This window comes from Leuresthes tenuis, unplaced genomic scaffold (assembly GCF_036924035.1).
Source record: "Leuresthes tenuis unplaced genomic scaffold, fLeuTen1.0.hap1 SCAF_19, whole genome shotgun sequence".
NCBI lineage: Eukaryota > Metazoa > Chordata > Actinopteri > Atheriniformes > Atherinopsidae > Leuresthes > Leuresthes tenuis.
Genome location: NW_027325373.1, coordinates 11767761 through 11782498, shown reverse-complemented (window position 1 = coordinate 11782498; position 14738 = coordinate 11767761).

The window sequence follows — 14738 nt, the reverse complement described above, 5'->3', positions numbered from 1 at the left end:
GACTTAAAATAATCATGAATCAATGAAAAACAGAGTAATCACTGAGGCTGTGGCATGATTTGAATAAATTATTAAGTTTCTAAGCTTTAATAATCTCACTGCTGAATAGACTAATTAACCATGCAGTGCAACAGAAGAAATAATTAATAATTATATTGTGTTTGATGTGAAAAAGACAGAAAAGGCCGATTAGCTCAGACAGGGGACATAGCTATCAGACAGCTATTGAGCGTTCTTTGTAGATATATTTTATGCAGCCATGTCTCACACTTGAATGTAATGGTAAATAGGTGTAGAAGGATGGTTTTAAAGATCATGTTATCCTATTGTATTGCACTTTAATTAATTGGTGTTACTGAAATCATGTGAGTAGTTATTCTAAATTACGATAAATAATTCCAAACACACAGTATACTGCATTTGAAGATATAACTAATGATATAACTAACTAATGCATTTTGTAAATTACAATAGAACATAAGCAATAAATGCATCTAATTTGAGCCATTTTGTCTCTATTTACCTATAAATAGGTAGTACGTCATGCATTTGGCTTTAGCTTGTATCTATTTTACTGCATGTCTTTTCTCCAAACTTGGAAGTGGTGGACTTGAAGAAGCGTTATTGTAAATGATCACTGGTTACAGATCAAGGATTGAAAGATATTCATGGAACTGCAATGAGAGCTGATGCTCTCGTGTTGCATATAGAGTTAAGAACTATTTTAGATATTTGAGTAATAAATTTAGTAAGTGTGCCTCATTGCCCAAAACAGCTAGTATGCATTCCATTACTGTTAGCTACACGCTTGAACTGAACTTCTTAATGACATTGAAGTGCCCAAAGGCAAAGGACCTGGTTTAATTTTGGGTTGTAGAAACGGCCGCTTATTCGTGTAAAACTCAATCAAGCATGACAGCACATCAGAGTCTGTGTAGACCCGAGAAAATTCTGGTTATTCAGAAATTTTCATACATGGCACCGATTTACAGTCACTTAACAGACAAGACAAGCCTTTCATTCCAGGATGTCAGGATAAATAAATGCTGTACATGGATCTTTACTACCACCTACTGGATCCTAAAGGGAAAGAACTTCCCACCCTTGTACAGTACTGTAGTGGAGCAGCACTTGTAGGTGGTCTGAGGTGGGCCTCTTCAGTTGTAAATAGTGTTCTGACACGTGTGGGACCACTCCGATGTCGGTGACCTCTCACCCTTGAAAGCTTAGCTTTACCACCTGGGGGTAGACTGTTCTTGATCTCGCAGCACCTCCAGCAAGCTGGCATACAGCTCTCTCCTTCAGTCTCCCTGTAAAGGACCTCAAGGTCTACTCAACTGTGCATGCTCATACAAATACCTGCATGTACGTGTGTGTGCATGGGCCTTTTTAGAAAAAAACAGCTCCATCTCAAAGGTATTTGCCTCTTTGGGACTGCGTTGCTCATTTTAGAGCTCTCAGTGGTTCGTGTTTGTCAGTGTTTCTCAGTGTCTCAGTGTTCATTTAATATTTTTGTTTGTTAGAAAGTCTGTTTATGTTCTAAATACCTCAGCCAAAAACAAAAATGGGAAGCACATGCAAAAGTTGAAGCATATGCTACTCTGTTCAGATTCTATGCACTTAGGTTTCCAATTGTTTTATTTATTTTGCATCAGGTGTGGTGTGTTTAAGCTTTGTTATTTGATCTGTTTAATTCCGAGGATGAAAAATTTCAATGGTGCAAGTGAAGGCTTGTCCTAAGATCAGTGTAAATAGGATTCATCTTAGGAAAATCGACATTAGCTATTGCTTATTTTAGGCTTAAGGACATCTGGGGTGTGTTATCACTAATGCTGTCTCCTCAGATCATCGTACTTTCGCTTTTTTCAAGCGTTGTGTGACTGTCAGAAGTTTTCATTAATCAACAACAGGCAGTGATTTCCAACGTGAATGTAGAAGATCATGTGTGTGGCTCTTTGAGTGAGTCAGATGGTGACAGACATCGGGTGATAATAAAAGAAGGAACCCAGGTGTGATGATCACTGAGGACTCTTCAGGCATACCTTTTCTGGAGCTACATGATATGATGCTGTTGTTAATGTCTCTACATCTGCAGCACATTTTTTTCCACGGCTTCCCAGTCCCCCTACTATATCCATCACTCAGAGCCCAACAAAGTAATCATATACACCTCTTTGATCAGTTTTATCCCTCACTTTAGTAGTGTTGAAAAAATACAGCACCAACAATAGACCAAAATGTGTTTCACTCCCACTGCCTAGCCTACTCTCTTTTTCATTATCCATTCTCTTTTATTCCATTGTCCACATGCAGTGCTGAACAATACAGTGCAGGCGGACAGGGTGGAGGCTCATGACAAAACTGGTAACATGATGACACACCAAAGGCTGGGTAAGTAAAAATCCCCCGATACAATGGGACATGTGTCACAGTCCAGCCATGTCTCCAACCTTTTTTGTGGTCTCTCGTCTCTCTTCTCGGGCCGTCTTCCCCCTCCGGCCGTAGCGATAAAGCTCCCATCTGCTGTGGAGACGAGGGTCTAGCTCTCTCTGAACTGATCCTCACGCCAGTCTCTCCTTTGTCACATATGCCGCTCATGTTTCAGTTTTGACACCTCTCTGTCTTACACATGCGACAGGTACCAAAGATCATCTGTTCTCAGAAGAAACGTATTAGAAATACGATAGTTGTCTCTTTCCAAAGCTTTGCCCTTTGTGCCCTTGGTGAAAACAGTCTTTTTTTTTTTTAAAGAGCAGAAAAACTACTTAAGGAATGCATGACAGTGTTGATACTCACTAAGAGTTGGATAATTGACCCCTTGGGTGACCTATAACTTACCACAAAGGGCTGCAACCCTGACTTTTTATTGCACTTTTGCGATTTTGCATTTTACAACCTTTTTCTGAATGGTTTTGCGTTTTAACACGTAACAAGCTGCAAGATTGTAAAATCCACTTTGAGATACTTAAAGTATATGGTTGCCTTCCACATGTATTCATCAGTTTATCACCACTTTGGCTGTACAAGTATGTTTGTTTATCTTTCCCTCCCATGCATTCATGAAGCTGTTGTTCATCAATGGTGTTCTCAGCTGTTTCAGTGTGTCAGCAGTGCTGCTGGTGATTCTACTCTCAAACTTGCACATGCCAGATGTAAGTAACATGAACCGACTCAGCATCCTAACCTGCAGTGAGATTCCTTGTCACAGGTCAAAAAGACAGCTGTAGTGCCCTCAAACTGATAAAGAATGGCAGTGATGTGTGATACGAGTTCAGATTATCTTGTTACAGTCATGATAAAGTAAATATGATGTCATATTGCCCCACAAACATCCAAGAACACAGATCTCTTATCTCTACCCTTAGCAAAAGTAGGATTTCCAGTTAATGTTCCAAGTACTTTAAACTAATGTTTTATAGATTTGACTTATTTTATTGTTGACAGGCAATTTTCTTTGCTGTAAGAGGCTAGACAAAAGTATGCCAAAGCCATTTAAACATCTGACACTTGAACCTTGAACTATGAACCCAAGCACATGTACACAGCTACTTCAGCTATCAGGTAGACTCAAAGCAACTAGTGAGAAGAGATTGAAATTTTCTCTCAGCCCAAAATGACTCACTGACCTTGTGGGGTGCAAATAATTCTCTGCTCTGGGGTAAAATAATTACCAACTAAACCTGAGCTCCAAGCTTTAGTAATGATGATTACATACATGATTATCTTTTTTTTTCTAATAATTTTTTTACCAGCAGCTTGTTCTTTGTGATTAGATTCACCATGGTTGTTATGATACACAGTTAAGATGTCATTTAGGATTGAAGGATCCACCTATGCAACCAGTAGCTATCACTAATTAGTTTAACCCAGGATGTAAATCAACTCTGCGAGGACACGTTCCCATAACCTCTGCTCCTAAGTGAACTGATAAGATTACCATGGTATTATATCCAGCTGTCTCTTATTGCAAGCTCTGTTCTGTTTGTTACTGTAAGTTACTTGTTAGTGCTATTTGTGAATCAAAGTTCAAGGTTGCTGCTTCATTTGACTCACCTTTCTTTTCATTACAAGAATACCTGAGCACTGTCTGTCCAGTGACTGAGTAGCAGTATGTGCTAATACTGGAGGGGTTAAAATGGTAATGTAACTTAGTTTAGTGAAGAATAGAATACAGGGATAGGCCACAATCTGTTTGACATTGTGAAGAAGTTTTTTTCTCAGGGCTCTCTCTTGTCCACGTGTCCTTAGATGGCCTGGCAGCGGTAGGAGTTCATGCATTTTAGCTCTGGTGGCCCGAGTTGAAATCTTAATTTTTCACCCATGAATCATGCTGAATCATCCAAACATGCTTGGATTTATATGTAGTTATCTTGCAAAATTAGAGGATGTGTGTTTTTGTAGATTGTATTTGTAAGCACCAGGCAATAATGATTATAACTTTTACCAGCTGTGACAGAATGAATTAGTGAAGAACCTACGTTAAACTCAGTTTGTTTATAACCCAGAATGCATTTGCAAATATTCGAATCTCAAAGATTGCCGGCATTGCTGTTTTTTGTATAGCATAATTATGTCGTTTTAAACTTGGATAAGTAGAAGAAGTGTGCAGGTATTCAAACAATATATGATAGCATGGACAAAAAAAAAAAGACCAAGCAGAACAAAATCCCCTTTTAAGAGAAAACATTTTTCTTTTTCTTTTTCAGTTATCAGCTCATTTGTTTTTGTTTGATGCCAGAGAAATATTTCACAAAAAGCTGGAACAAAGGCATACATTTTTGTTCACAAAGTGTTGAATGTTTTTATTGGTTGACAGATCCGGGCTGCAGACAGACCAGTTAATCTCCCAAACGTCTTCCCTAAGAAGCCTCGCTATTCAAATACATGCAGGCGTTCCCTGAAAAACAGGTCATCTGGTTGGCAGCATTTGTCTATTTATTTAACATGCCTTCACAGATGAACAAATTACAAATCACGTGCAGCTTGTTGATAACAAGTCGGATTATCTTTCTTCTTTTGAGCCTGGAGGGTGATTTCCTAACTTCCATCATTTTCTTTTGATCATTCCAGCTGCAGGACAGTTTTCTATTTTTCCCCACTCCATCTCAAATTAACTCTTTTGCCTTTTGAAGGCAGAATGTTTTCTGAATCCAGTTCTCGTACTCTTTTTTTCCCCTCCACTGAGTAATTTTAACTTGCATTTGTGTTTGCAGTAACAAACTGTGTACACTGACGATGATTGTCAGAAGTGTTCCTGAGTCCATGCAGTGATCTTTATTAAACTATTAATAATATATTTGTATACAATTATTCAGTGCTGTTCTATACTATCAAGTCTTTGATCGAGCAGTCCGCTAAAGGCCTGATCATTCAAATCCATTTTTGGCCTCGTTTCTTGTGTGAGATTTGTCTACGTTCTCTTAATCTTTAAGTCTTTCCCTTCTAAATGTCTCTGGGTCTCTGGGTTGCTCTTTTTATAATCATGTTACTGGCCTGTTCACAATTATTCTGATTAATTGTGTGATCTTCTATTTCATTATCATTTCTTTGAATACATTTATTTTCCTAACACTACAGAACTTTGTTTCCCCTGTCATTTGTTGCCCCATGCCCCCTTGGCATCAAATTCAAATTACTCAAAAAAGTAAAAGAAAAACATTTATTTTAATTTACAATAAATCCCTAGAAAAACAGCACAGTGCCTCAGACACGCAATGCTGTCATCTCTTTCTTTTTTTTTTTTCAAAAACACATCGAAATCTCAGTCTCACTGATAACAAACTAAAGTGATTATAGTAACTATAATATCATAACAGTGTGAAGATCTAGCAAATATAATGAAAAAGACAATTAACAATCACATGTTCCATACCACTGATAGATAACTCAAGATTCCTTTTTCATTTTTTGTGTATCATCGAAATCATTTTCAATGTGACATTAGTCACATCAAAGTGACCGTGTGGTCATTTTACTGTGATCAACTGTCCGGTCTGCTGAGAGAGACATATTATCCACGGGGTATTACTGACAGGGAGTATGATATGTGTGTGTCTATGCCTCAGTGTGTGCATGTTGCCGAGTGTCACTGTGAGTGTGTACCCCAATGCACTGGCCTGCATATGAGTGTAAATGTGTATGTGTGCCACAGTGTATTTATGTAAGCGGCTGACATAAATACATCAAGGCAAACACACAGCTGTCTAGTACCATGTTTCTTAGGGGTCAGTACCTGAAATGTCCAGTGAGACTGTTTTTGTTGGGTCCCTTTGCTTTAACTTTCTCTCAACAAACTTTGTTCCCATGACAAGCCTGCGCCAGACTGTCTTCTAGTGCTCTCTGCATTGAATATGCAGCAGTAGAGGAAATACAGACTTAGCAAGTCCCACTGCCCGGCCACCGGATGGCTGCAGTGAAAGGAACCTGCTCTGATCTCAACACATACCAGGCTGGATTAGAACAGGGGACCAGAGCAGAAACAGGATCTGCCCCCCTCTGCTATCCCTCTCAAATCCTGCCGCTCCTTCCCAAAGACATCCTCGCCACTTCCTTCTCCAATTAGAGTGACCTTGTTACGTTTGAGCAGGGTCTCTGGGTCTTGTGAAAGTCAAGAGCTTTATGCACCACTCTTTTAGCAGAGGCTTCAAGCGAGCAGACACGGCAGCTTGATGTTGTAAACAAAATAGCTGAGTTCAAATCTGTAAACTGATACAGATACATTAAACAAATGGACAACAAGCAGTGTAAAAGTGACCCTTCCCAAGGGAGCTTTTCATCTTTGCACAGCGGTTGTGATCAGCACTTAGCATGTGCTGTTTATTTAGTAATATAGGAAGAGGAGGCTCTGGCGGATACTCTTTGAATGCTAAAAACCGTAAAGCCAGCATAGAGTCTGACACTGTGCCACCTTTGGGGAGGAGTGTTAGTATCCCACACTGTCCCCTCTATGAAGATGGGCACCACTGACAGCTGCCAAAAGTCAGAGTTCAAAGTCATGGCAGGTAAATATCAGTGGTCAGTATTACAGAAGGCAAGTGTAGAATGATAGAAGGGTTGAGCAACAGCCTAACTAGAGATACCCATGCTGTCATAATATGTCCTAACTGTATATGTTTGGACATATGGCACACAACAACATACATTTCCTCCCCCAGTCCATCATTTATCATGCAAACAGATGAACACAGCTCTCCTGGAGGGTTTCATTGTTTGGGCAGCAGCCAAGAAGTTCATCTTTGAGAATCCATTTATCTGTTTGGCCTTCATTTTGAGGAGAAAATAACATATAAACAGTGGTAAGAAATCTGCAGCATGCAGTGCTGTAAATGCTCGTATATCAACAACCTCCACTGCTTACTGCTCAACTGCTTGCACTCTAAAAACCTTGAATTAATTATTTCCACTTTATCCCAATAAACTCACTGGTCCATGGGAAAGAGCTTACTGGGTGCTCGTTTGCTCATGGGGAAATAATTTACCCATGACCAATAATAAGCTGTTCACACACCATGCAGCCATAGCAGCTAAAATAACTATAGAATAGTCTTGCACGTAGCATTGAACTTAAGGGCAAAACTGTGTAACTTTTAAAATCAAACCATTTAAAAAGCAATTATACGGTGACTACCTCAGTTTCTTCACAACATATAGCTGGAGCAAACTGTACAAATAAGTGCTGTCAAGTAAGTCTGAATGGACATATGTTTTTTTTTTAAATGGCTCCCCTCTTCTCATTTAGTATCTGTGTCTGAGAGATTTAACCTTCCTTACTTCCTCCCTTCTATTTATAACAGTGTCATAGTCCTGCCTGCACTTTGATAGTACCAAGTGATCTCATTTACACACTCCTGCACACACTCACATACAGTCACACAGACGTCCTCTCACAAGCACATATTTTTGCACTCATACAATCTATTCTTGAATGATGCCAACAAAGACTCATAACATGTTTTAGCAGTGAGTGAAACAGATGGAAATAATACATCGACTGCCACAATGCCTGGGCATTTGGCGGCAGGCCATATCTGAATTGTAGCATGTCCTAATGGATCAGCTGAAAGCTATGTGAATCCTTTAGTATCTGTCCTGACTACCTGCTTGCCGTCTCTGTGCCAAGTGTGATCCAAGGCTCTGTGCTAGCTGACAGCTGAGCTTTCACTGGTAGACAACTGGCACTTTTGCCCCCTGTATACAGAATGCAGAATGTGGACGCACTTTTCGGATCAACATTAAAGAAAAAAAGTATTGCTCACGGGGTGAACAAAATGGAAAGAAAACATATTGCCATAGCGGTACTGGCTGTTAAACTTTTAAACATGGTTAAAGTGTTTTGGAGCTTTGCAAACCAGTGTGTGTGAGAATTTTCATTTCTTGAAGTGAGAACACCGGCACTATTATACAAATACTCAGTAAATGAAGGTTCAGCACTCAAAATTTGATGGAAAAATGCAGACATCATTAAGATGTAAAAGTAAAAAGAGGTAGAGCACTTATTATTGCAGGAGAAAAACTCCTGTTAGTGGTATAAGTATATGATATCAACAGAATATGTGATAGGTGGCTCTGTTGGGTATTTAAATCTGCACCAATGGATTATGGCTTCTTAAGTTTATCGCAAACTTTGCATCCACAGTAAAAAGCAAGAGACTTTCATCTGAAATTTAATGAAGTTAGAAAGTGAATTATATAAGAAACAGCAACCTAAGGAGTACAATATGGAGTAACTTCTCAAATATTCCCTCCTGGATTTTATCAAACAACATTATACAGCAGCATAATTAATCTGTTTGACTTATTAAAGTTATTTACTTTGATAAATATACAACATGTATATTAAATATATAACATGTGTATCCACTTTGTAGTTCTACCACAAATACAGACGAACCATAATTTTATGACCACCTGTCTGATATTGAGTAGGTCAGGGTGTGGACAAAGATCACCTCAGGGTTTTTTTCCCCCCTTAAAACTAATAATGGGATGTACTGTGGTGTGGTGGTTAACACTGTCACCTCACAGCAAGAAGGCCGCTGGTTCGAATTTCAGCTGGGGACCTCATTATGGTGTTCACATGTTCTCCTCATGTGCATATTTGCATGGGTTCTCTCTGGGTACCTCCCTCCATCTAACAGCATACATGTTGGGTTTCCTGGTGATCTTAACTGACTCTTGGAGTGAGTCTGAGCATGCATGACTGTTTAGCTCATCCGGGGTGAACCCTGTCTCTCATCCAGTGGTGGCTGTGATAAGCTCCAGAGGGGACTGCTGCTGTAGGGGAATTCTGTAATCATATGGGGTGTATGTGTGCTTTGCAAAAGGTTTAGGTAAATGGCAAATGTCAAAATAACATCCACGTGAATGCCAGGAGGCAAAACACTGAACTGTAACAAGATGAGCAGTGTTATTCACTTTACATGTCAGTGGTTCTAATGTTATGGCTGATCTGTGTATGTACACATAGTATTATGTATACCAATTCAATGCAGCTTATCTAAATGAGTTTTCTCCTTTAAACTCAATTTCTATATTAAACATATGAATGTTTCTCCTGTGAATGGTTTTTCACAGGAAAGGTGTCACTGTCACGTTTCAACACCTTCTTTAAAAATATGGCACAAATACTGTAAGTCGTGAATACATGCAAACGGTCTAAAATAATTCAAATAAACATTATGCTCATTAATTGGACTAAAACATTAAAGCAAAATGTGTTTCATGCCATTCTCTTCAACCCACATTGAGCTTGGGATATTCTAAGCTTGAAATTGAATTTACATCTATTTTAATCTCAGATAAAACAAGCTAGCATATATCCCACTGTTGACTATCCATTATTCTTTTTATGTCACTTAATCTTGCATAGTTTTATTTTCCATAAGATGAAAATCAAAAGATACTAATGAATTCATCTTAACCACTAATTGCATTTGTGGATCATCAGACTACTCATTAGTCAAACTACAACAATGCTGCAAATAAATATGTCAGTTATTTGTCCTCAGTAAACCTTTGGTTGATTTAGTTGATTCTGTTACATTTACGCCATACATTGTGTGTTTCCTACACACAGTGTGTCCCACCTCAGTTGTATTTTACATGCAGCAATGAGTCATTGAAGCAAGGGTCAATAAACGTCAGTTTGTCATACCATTATATATCATTAGACACAACGATTTAAACAAAACCAGTCATTATCAATGGATACGTTACACCCAAAGGAGACAGAATGTCTATAAAATGCAGGAAAACAAAGATAATTATCCATGTGTAACAGTTGTTTCAGATTATGTTTTACAGTTTGATGTTAAACTGAACCAGATGATTGTTTGTGAAGAATCATTGTTATTTCCTTCTGAGGGCCTGTCAGCGCTCTGTGAAGGCTTGGCATCAAAAATTGAGGTGCTTGTCCCATCAGTGGCACAAATAATGAATGAGGGCTATTCTGTGTGAGTGACGAGTCTCTTCATCATACCCCATGTGGTGGTGATTTGTTCAGCTTACTCATGTGTCTCCACCTAACAAATTAATATTTATTATGGTCACTCAAGTATTCAGCTCAGGAGACTTATGACACCCACAGAGTGTGCAGCGCTCTCACATAAAGGAACTCTAAGATTGATCTATTTTTGGGGACCATTATCTTCACAACTCTGTCTGTATGAGCCAGAGGAGGGTCACAGAGGACTCCTTTGGTGACATGTCTGCAGACATGTAGAAACAATACAGCTTCTGTCTGTCATATCTTTGAGCAGACTGTGTCCCACACTTTTCTGACGTGTCATACGCAGTGATGTAAACATGTCTGCAAATTCAGCTACAGCTACTGCACCCAAGTAAATCTGATCAAATCAGAATCCAATGGGCCAATCCAATTAGGAAAGGCAGACATCTCACTATTATGAATAAGTAATCAATTAAAGTGGTTTTTTTTCTTTATTGACAGTCTGTATTGAAAATAACAACTTGGTAGCCTCATGATAAAGATAGATCTTTTTCCTTGCCATAATAGTTTTCTGACACAAACCAATTAGTTTTGTCATTTCTAACCCTTACAAAGGGAAGTCACAGGCAAGACCCAACCAGGAAGGGAAAAGGTAGTGTTTACGTGTAGTGTTTACATGTGACCAAGGCAACCAGCAAAATTTGCATTCATGTGGGTGACGGTCACAGAGTAAAAAGAAAGTATTTTAGCCCTAACCATGATCTTTTTCTCTTACTAACTAACACATTTGATATGTTATTGTTTAAACCTGACCAGGAGGTGACTGAATGTTTTAGCAAAGCGTTGCTGCGTTATTAACTGAACAAAACTCAGAGGTGAAAAAGCCGTTGTCATGTATTGGTCGTGAACTTTTGTCGTGAACGTAAGAATGATTGAAAGTGCGGCGTGTAACCTTGCCATCCAACAACCTCTTCTGCCTCCTTATGGGGACTTTGTGGCTTGTAAAAGGAAATACTTGAGAAGGACATCTGCTCTGATGTGAAAACATTCATGACTTGTAATTCCTCCCTGCTGCTGGTAGGGGTCCTATGTTACAGGATGCGGTCATGGGTTATATGTTAGAGCGTGAGCAAACAATCAACTGTATATGATCGTATCAATAAAGGACTTGAGCTAAATCCTTTAATTTGAAACATTTCCGCATGAGTGAAAGGCCCACCTGTGGCCAAGATCCTCAAATTTCCTCCTATGTTTGACCAGCTGTCCAAAATTTTAGATCTAATAAGAGTTAGAATATCAGCACATGTTTATGTTCATATTCAGAAGCGGACCTCTGCACCCACAATACAACAAGTTACGCTTGTAAGTCTTTTATTCCAACTGCTGTTTGACTTTTTAATGGCGGCATGACAGGAAGTTGTAACTGTTTCTTTCTTTCTTTACGCATGTCATCATACAAGTTACCCTGGGCTATACACTAGTGTTCATTCACATGGTATAATGTTCAATCATTTGTGCAGTTTGTATCTTTTGGATGTGGATATTTATTTATTTGCACACTAAGTGTTTCTGTGGGTTAATTTACAAACTGTATAGGTGGAAACTAGGTATTTATTGCATAAAGCATGTATATAGTCTGTGTATACTACACTCTATATTTCCTATGCTGCTATAACACGTTTATTTCCGTGATGTGGGATCATTAAAGTTAAAGTATTAAAGTATTTTCTCATAAAGACAATGAAACCTTGATCCAGTTAACTTGACCTTTTTGCTTAAAATGACTTAAATCTGGACATCCTGCTGACACCAGCCATGGACCACAGTGCACTGAAGTTGTTACGGTCTGGAGACTTGTCTCTTTCCATGTCTCTTTCCATGTCTTTCTCCTCTCTCATCGGCCAAAATTAATTAAAAACAAATATATAAAAAATTAATTGCATATTGATTTGTAAATTTGGGTCCGTATGTAAGTTTTGTCTGCCAGCATTCTGAACTTTTCCAGTTGAACAATATTAACAACTCTGTGACCTGTTTGAACATCATGTACAGTGATGAAATTAAATAAATAGATGGTACATAAAAAAAACAACAACATGTCCAATCAGTCTTCTGACTACATGGGTGATTGTAAATTTGACTGCAGATGCAGTTGAATGTGCCTGTTCCGCATACTGTGATTTAGCTAAACCGTTCGGGCTGAACTTTGAATCACCTTGAAAAATCACACACTCCTCTTCAGCTGTCTCTTCCTCTGCTGTCAGATGGCTCGGTCTCTTGTTGTTGTCCTCTGAATGGCAATTCACATCACATTCATGTGTTTGTTTACACAGTGTATGAACTGACATTCTTCCATTCACTCTCATTACCTGCTGATTCCTGTTTGGGATAGTGAGCCTTTGAGCTATCTCAGCATTAACTGACAGACTAATAATAGAACAGCTCAATATTCCTGTTGAACAAGACAACTATTTAATAATTCCTTTCATTTTCATTACAACTGCTGCTTTGAGTGATTGTTGGAAAGTAAATATCTGATGTAAAAGGAATTTGTCGGTATTGAAAACTTGACAGGAACTGTTTTGTGTGTCTGTTATGTCTTGTGGTCATTTGCGGCTGATTCTTTTATTGTGGGTGAGGCTCACTATAATACTGAAAAAGAAAAGAAAAGCATGCATCAAAGCCAAACAACTACATGACAGTGATAAGCAAAGGCACAAAGATCAAATACTTGACAATATGATGAGCAATGTATGTCTGTGGTGAATTAATACTGGCACTATTTCCTTCAGAACACAAGAAACTTCCCGTCCATAAAAATAGTTAAGGATGGTTAAACGTCTGAGTTTGTGTTCAATCAAAAAACTAAACTAATTATATACATGCAAAGAGTTAGATCATGACAGCTAGCAGCTGTCACTTCATACAATGAAACCAGGTGAGGACGTGACAGAGAGGAATCCATACAATGAAGACTTGGCGGAATATCATGCAAATGCAGGAATGGGCAGGGCACAAGCAAACGCCTCAAAGAAAACGTGTAATAACAAGACGTTTCAGATCATGAGCAAACAAATGTAATCCCTAATACAACTGTAACAGGTAAGTCACCGTGGATTTAAGGTGTCAGTGCGAGGATTTTTATCCGTCTATTCAGCAACTCTCTTTAGCAGCTTGTCATGTGTTAAATTAAAACCAGAGGGCTTCTTGGACACGCAAGCGCTAAGTTGCTGTTGGGGTTAGTCTCCTGGCAAAGGAGCACAAAATTACTTTAATTCTTAAAAGACTGAGTAACTTGTGGAATTCGGTTTTGCAGGAGATGAAAGGCGGGTGCGGCTTGTAAATCATGAAAGGAGATGGAAAGGCTTTTTTTATGTGCCACAAGTGCAGGTTCCTCCTTTTGTGATCTGTCCGGAGTTGCCGTGGGCTCACCTTGACCAGAACACGCTTACTGAATAACCCTCGTGATGCCCCAGTGAATTACACCTCTATGTATTAAGTTTGCAAACTCCTGCATATTTAACATAGCCCAACAAAGTGTCCACGGTTCCTTAAAAGCTCGCAAATATGTCCCTAGTAAATAGCAAGTGAAGCGAGACTCCTGCATTCGAGATGTGTGTAGCCATGAGACGGAACTTGACACCAAGGCTCACAGAGCGCGGAGATCAGGTTAGAAACATGCACCGCAACAGAACATCTCCAAATCGCATTCCGCATACTGAAATCTAAGACGAGGACATCAGGATGTGTGACATAATCCCCAAGACATCTGAAAACTGCGCTCCTCCAAACAAGGCTCCAGGGGTGGTTTGGAGAGATATGTGGACCTCTGTTACTCACTGTTTGCTCTCGTAGGGATCTATAAAACAGGGGCGGACACCAACTGCCCCCAAACGTCAGAGCGCACTTCACTATAAATCTCTCCAAACAGCCCTCTGCGCGCGGTGCAGTGTTGTGCGCAGACATCTGTCTTGCTTCAGTCCAATGTGTGGACAACGTGTGTGGAGACCATTCGAGCTGCATAGACACTGTCCGGCCGGGAGAAAATGGAGAAAGATTACCCTCATCTATTTTGTTTACCATGATAATATTATGAATTTGTAACGCTTTCTGGATAAAAGAGTGTTTTACTGGTTTTATCAAGAGCCTTTACTCCGGAAAATACCAACAAAACACCTTTGGCGCTATTGTGTGCTTAAGACGCTGATGTCTTCATTGGACTCCTCTCAGTCGGAGATGGTGGATCTCTCTCGGATTTCCAATGTGGAAACGTAGCATCCAGTTCATCAGC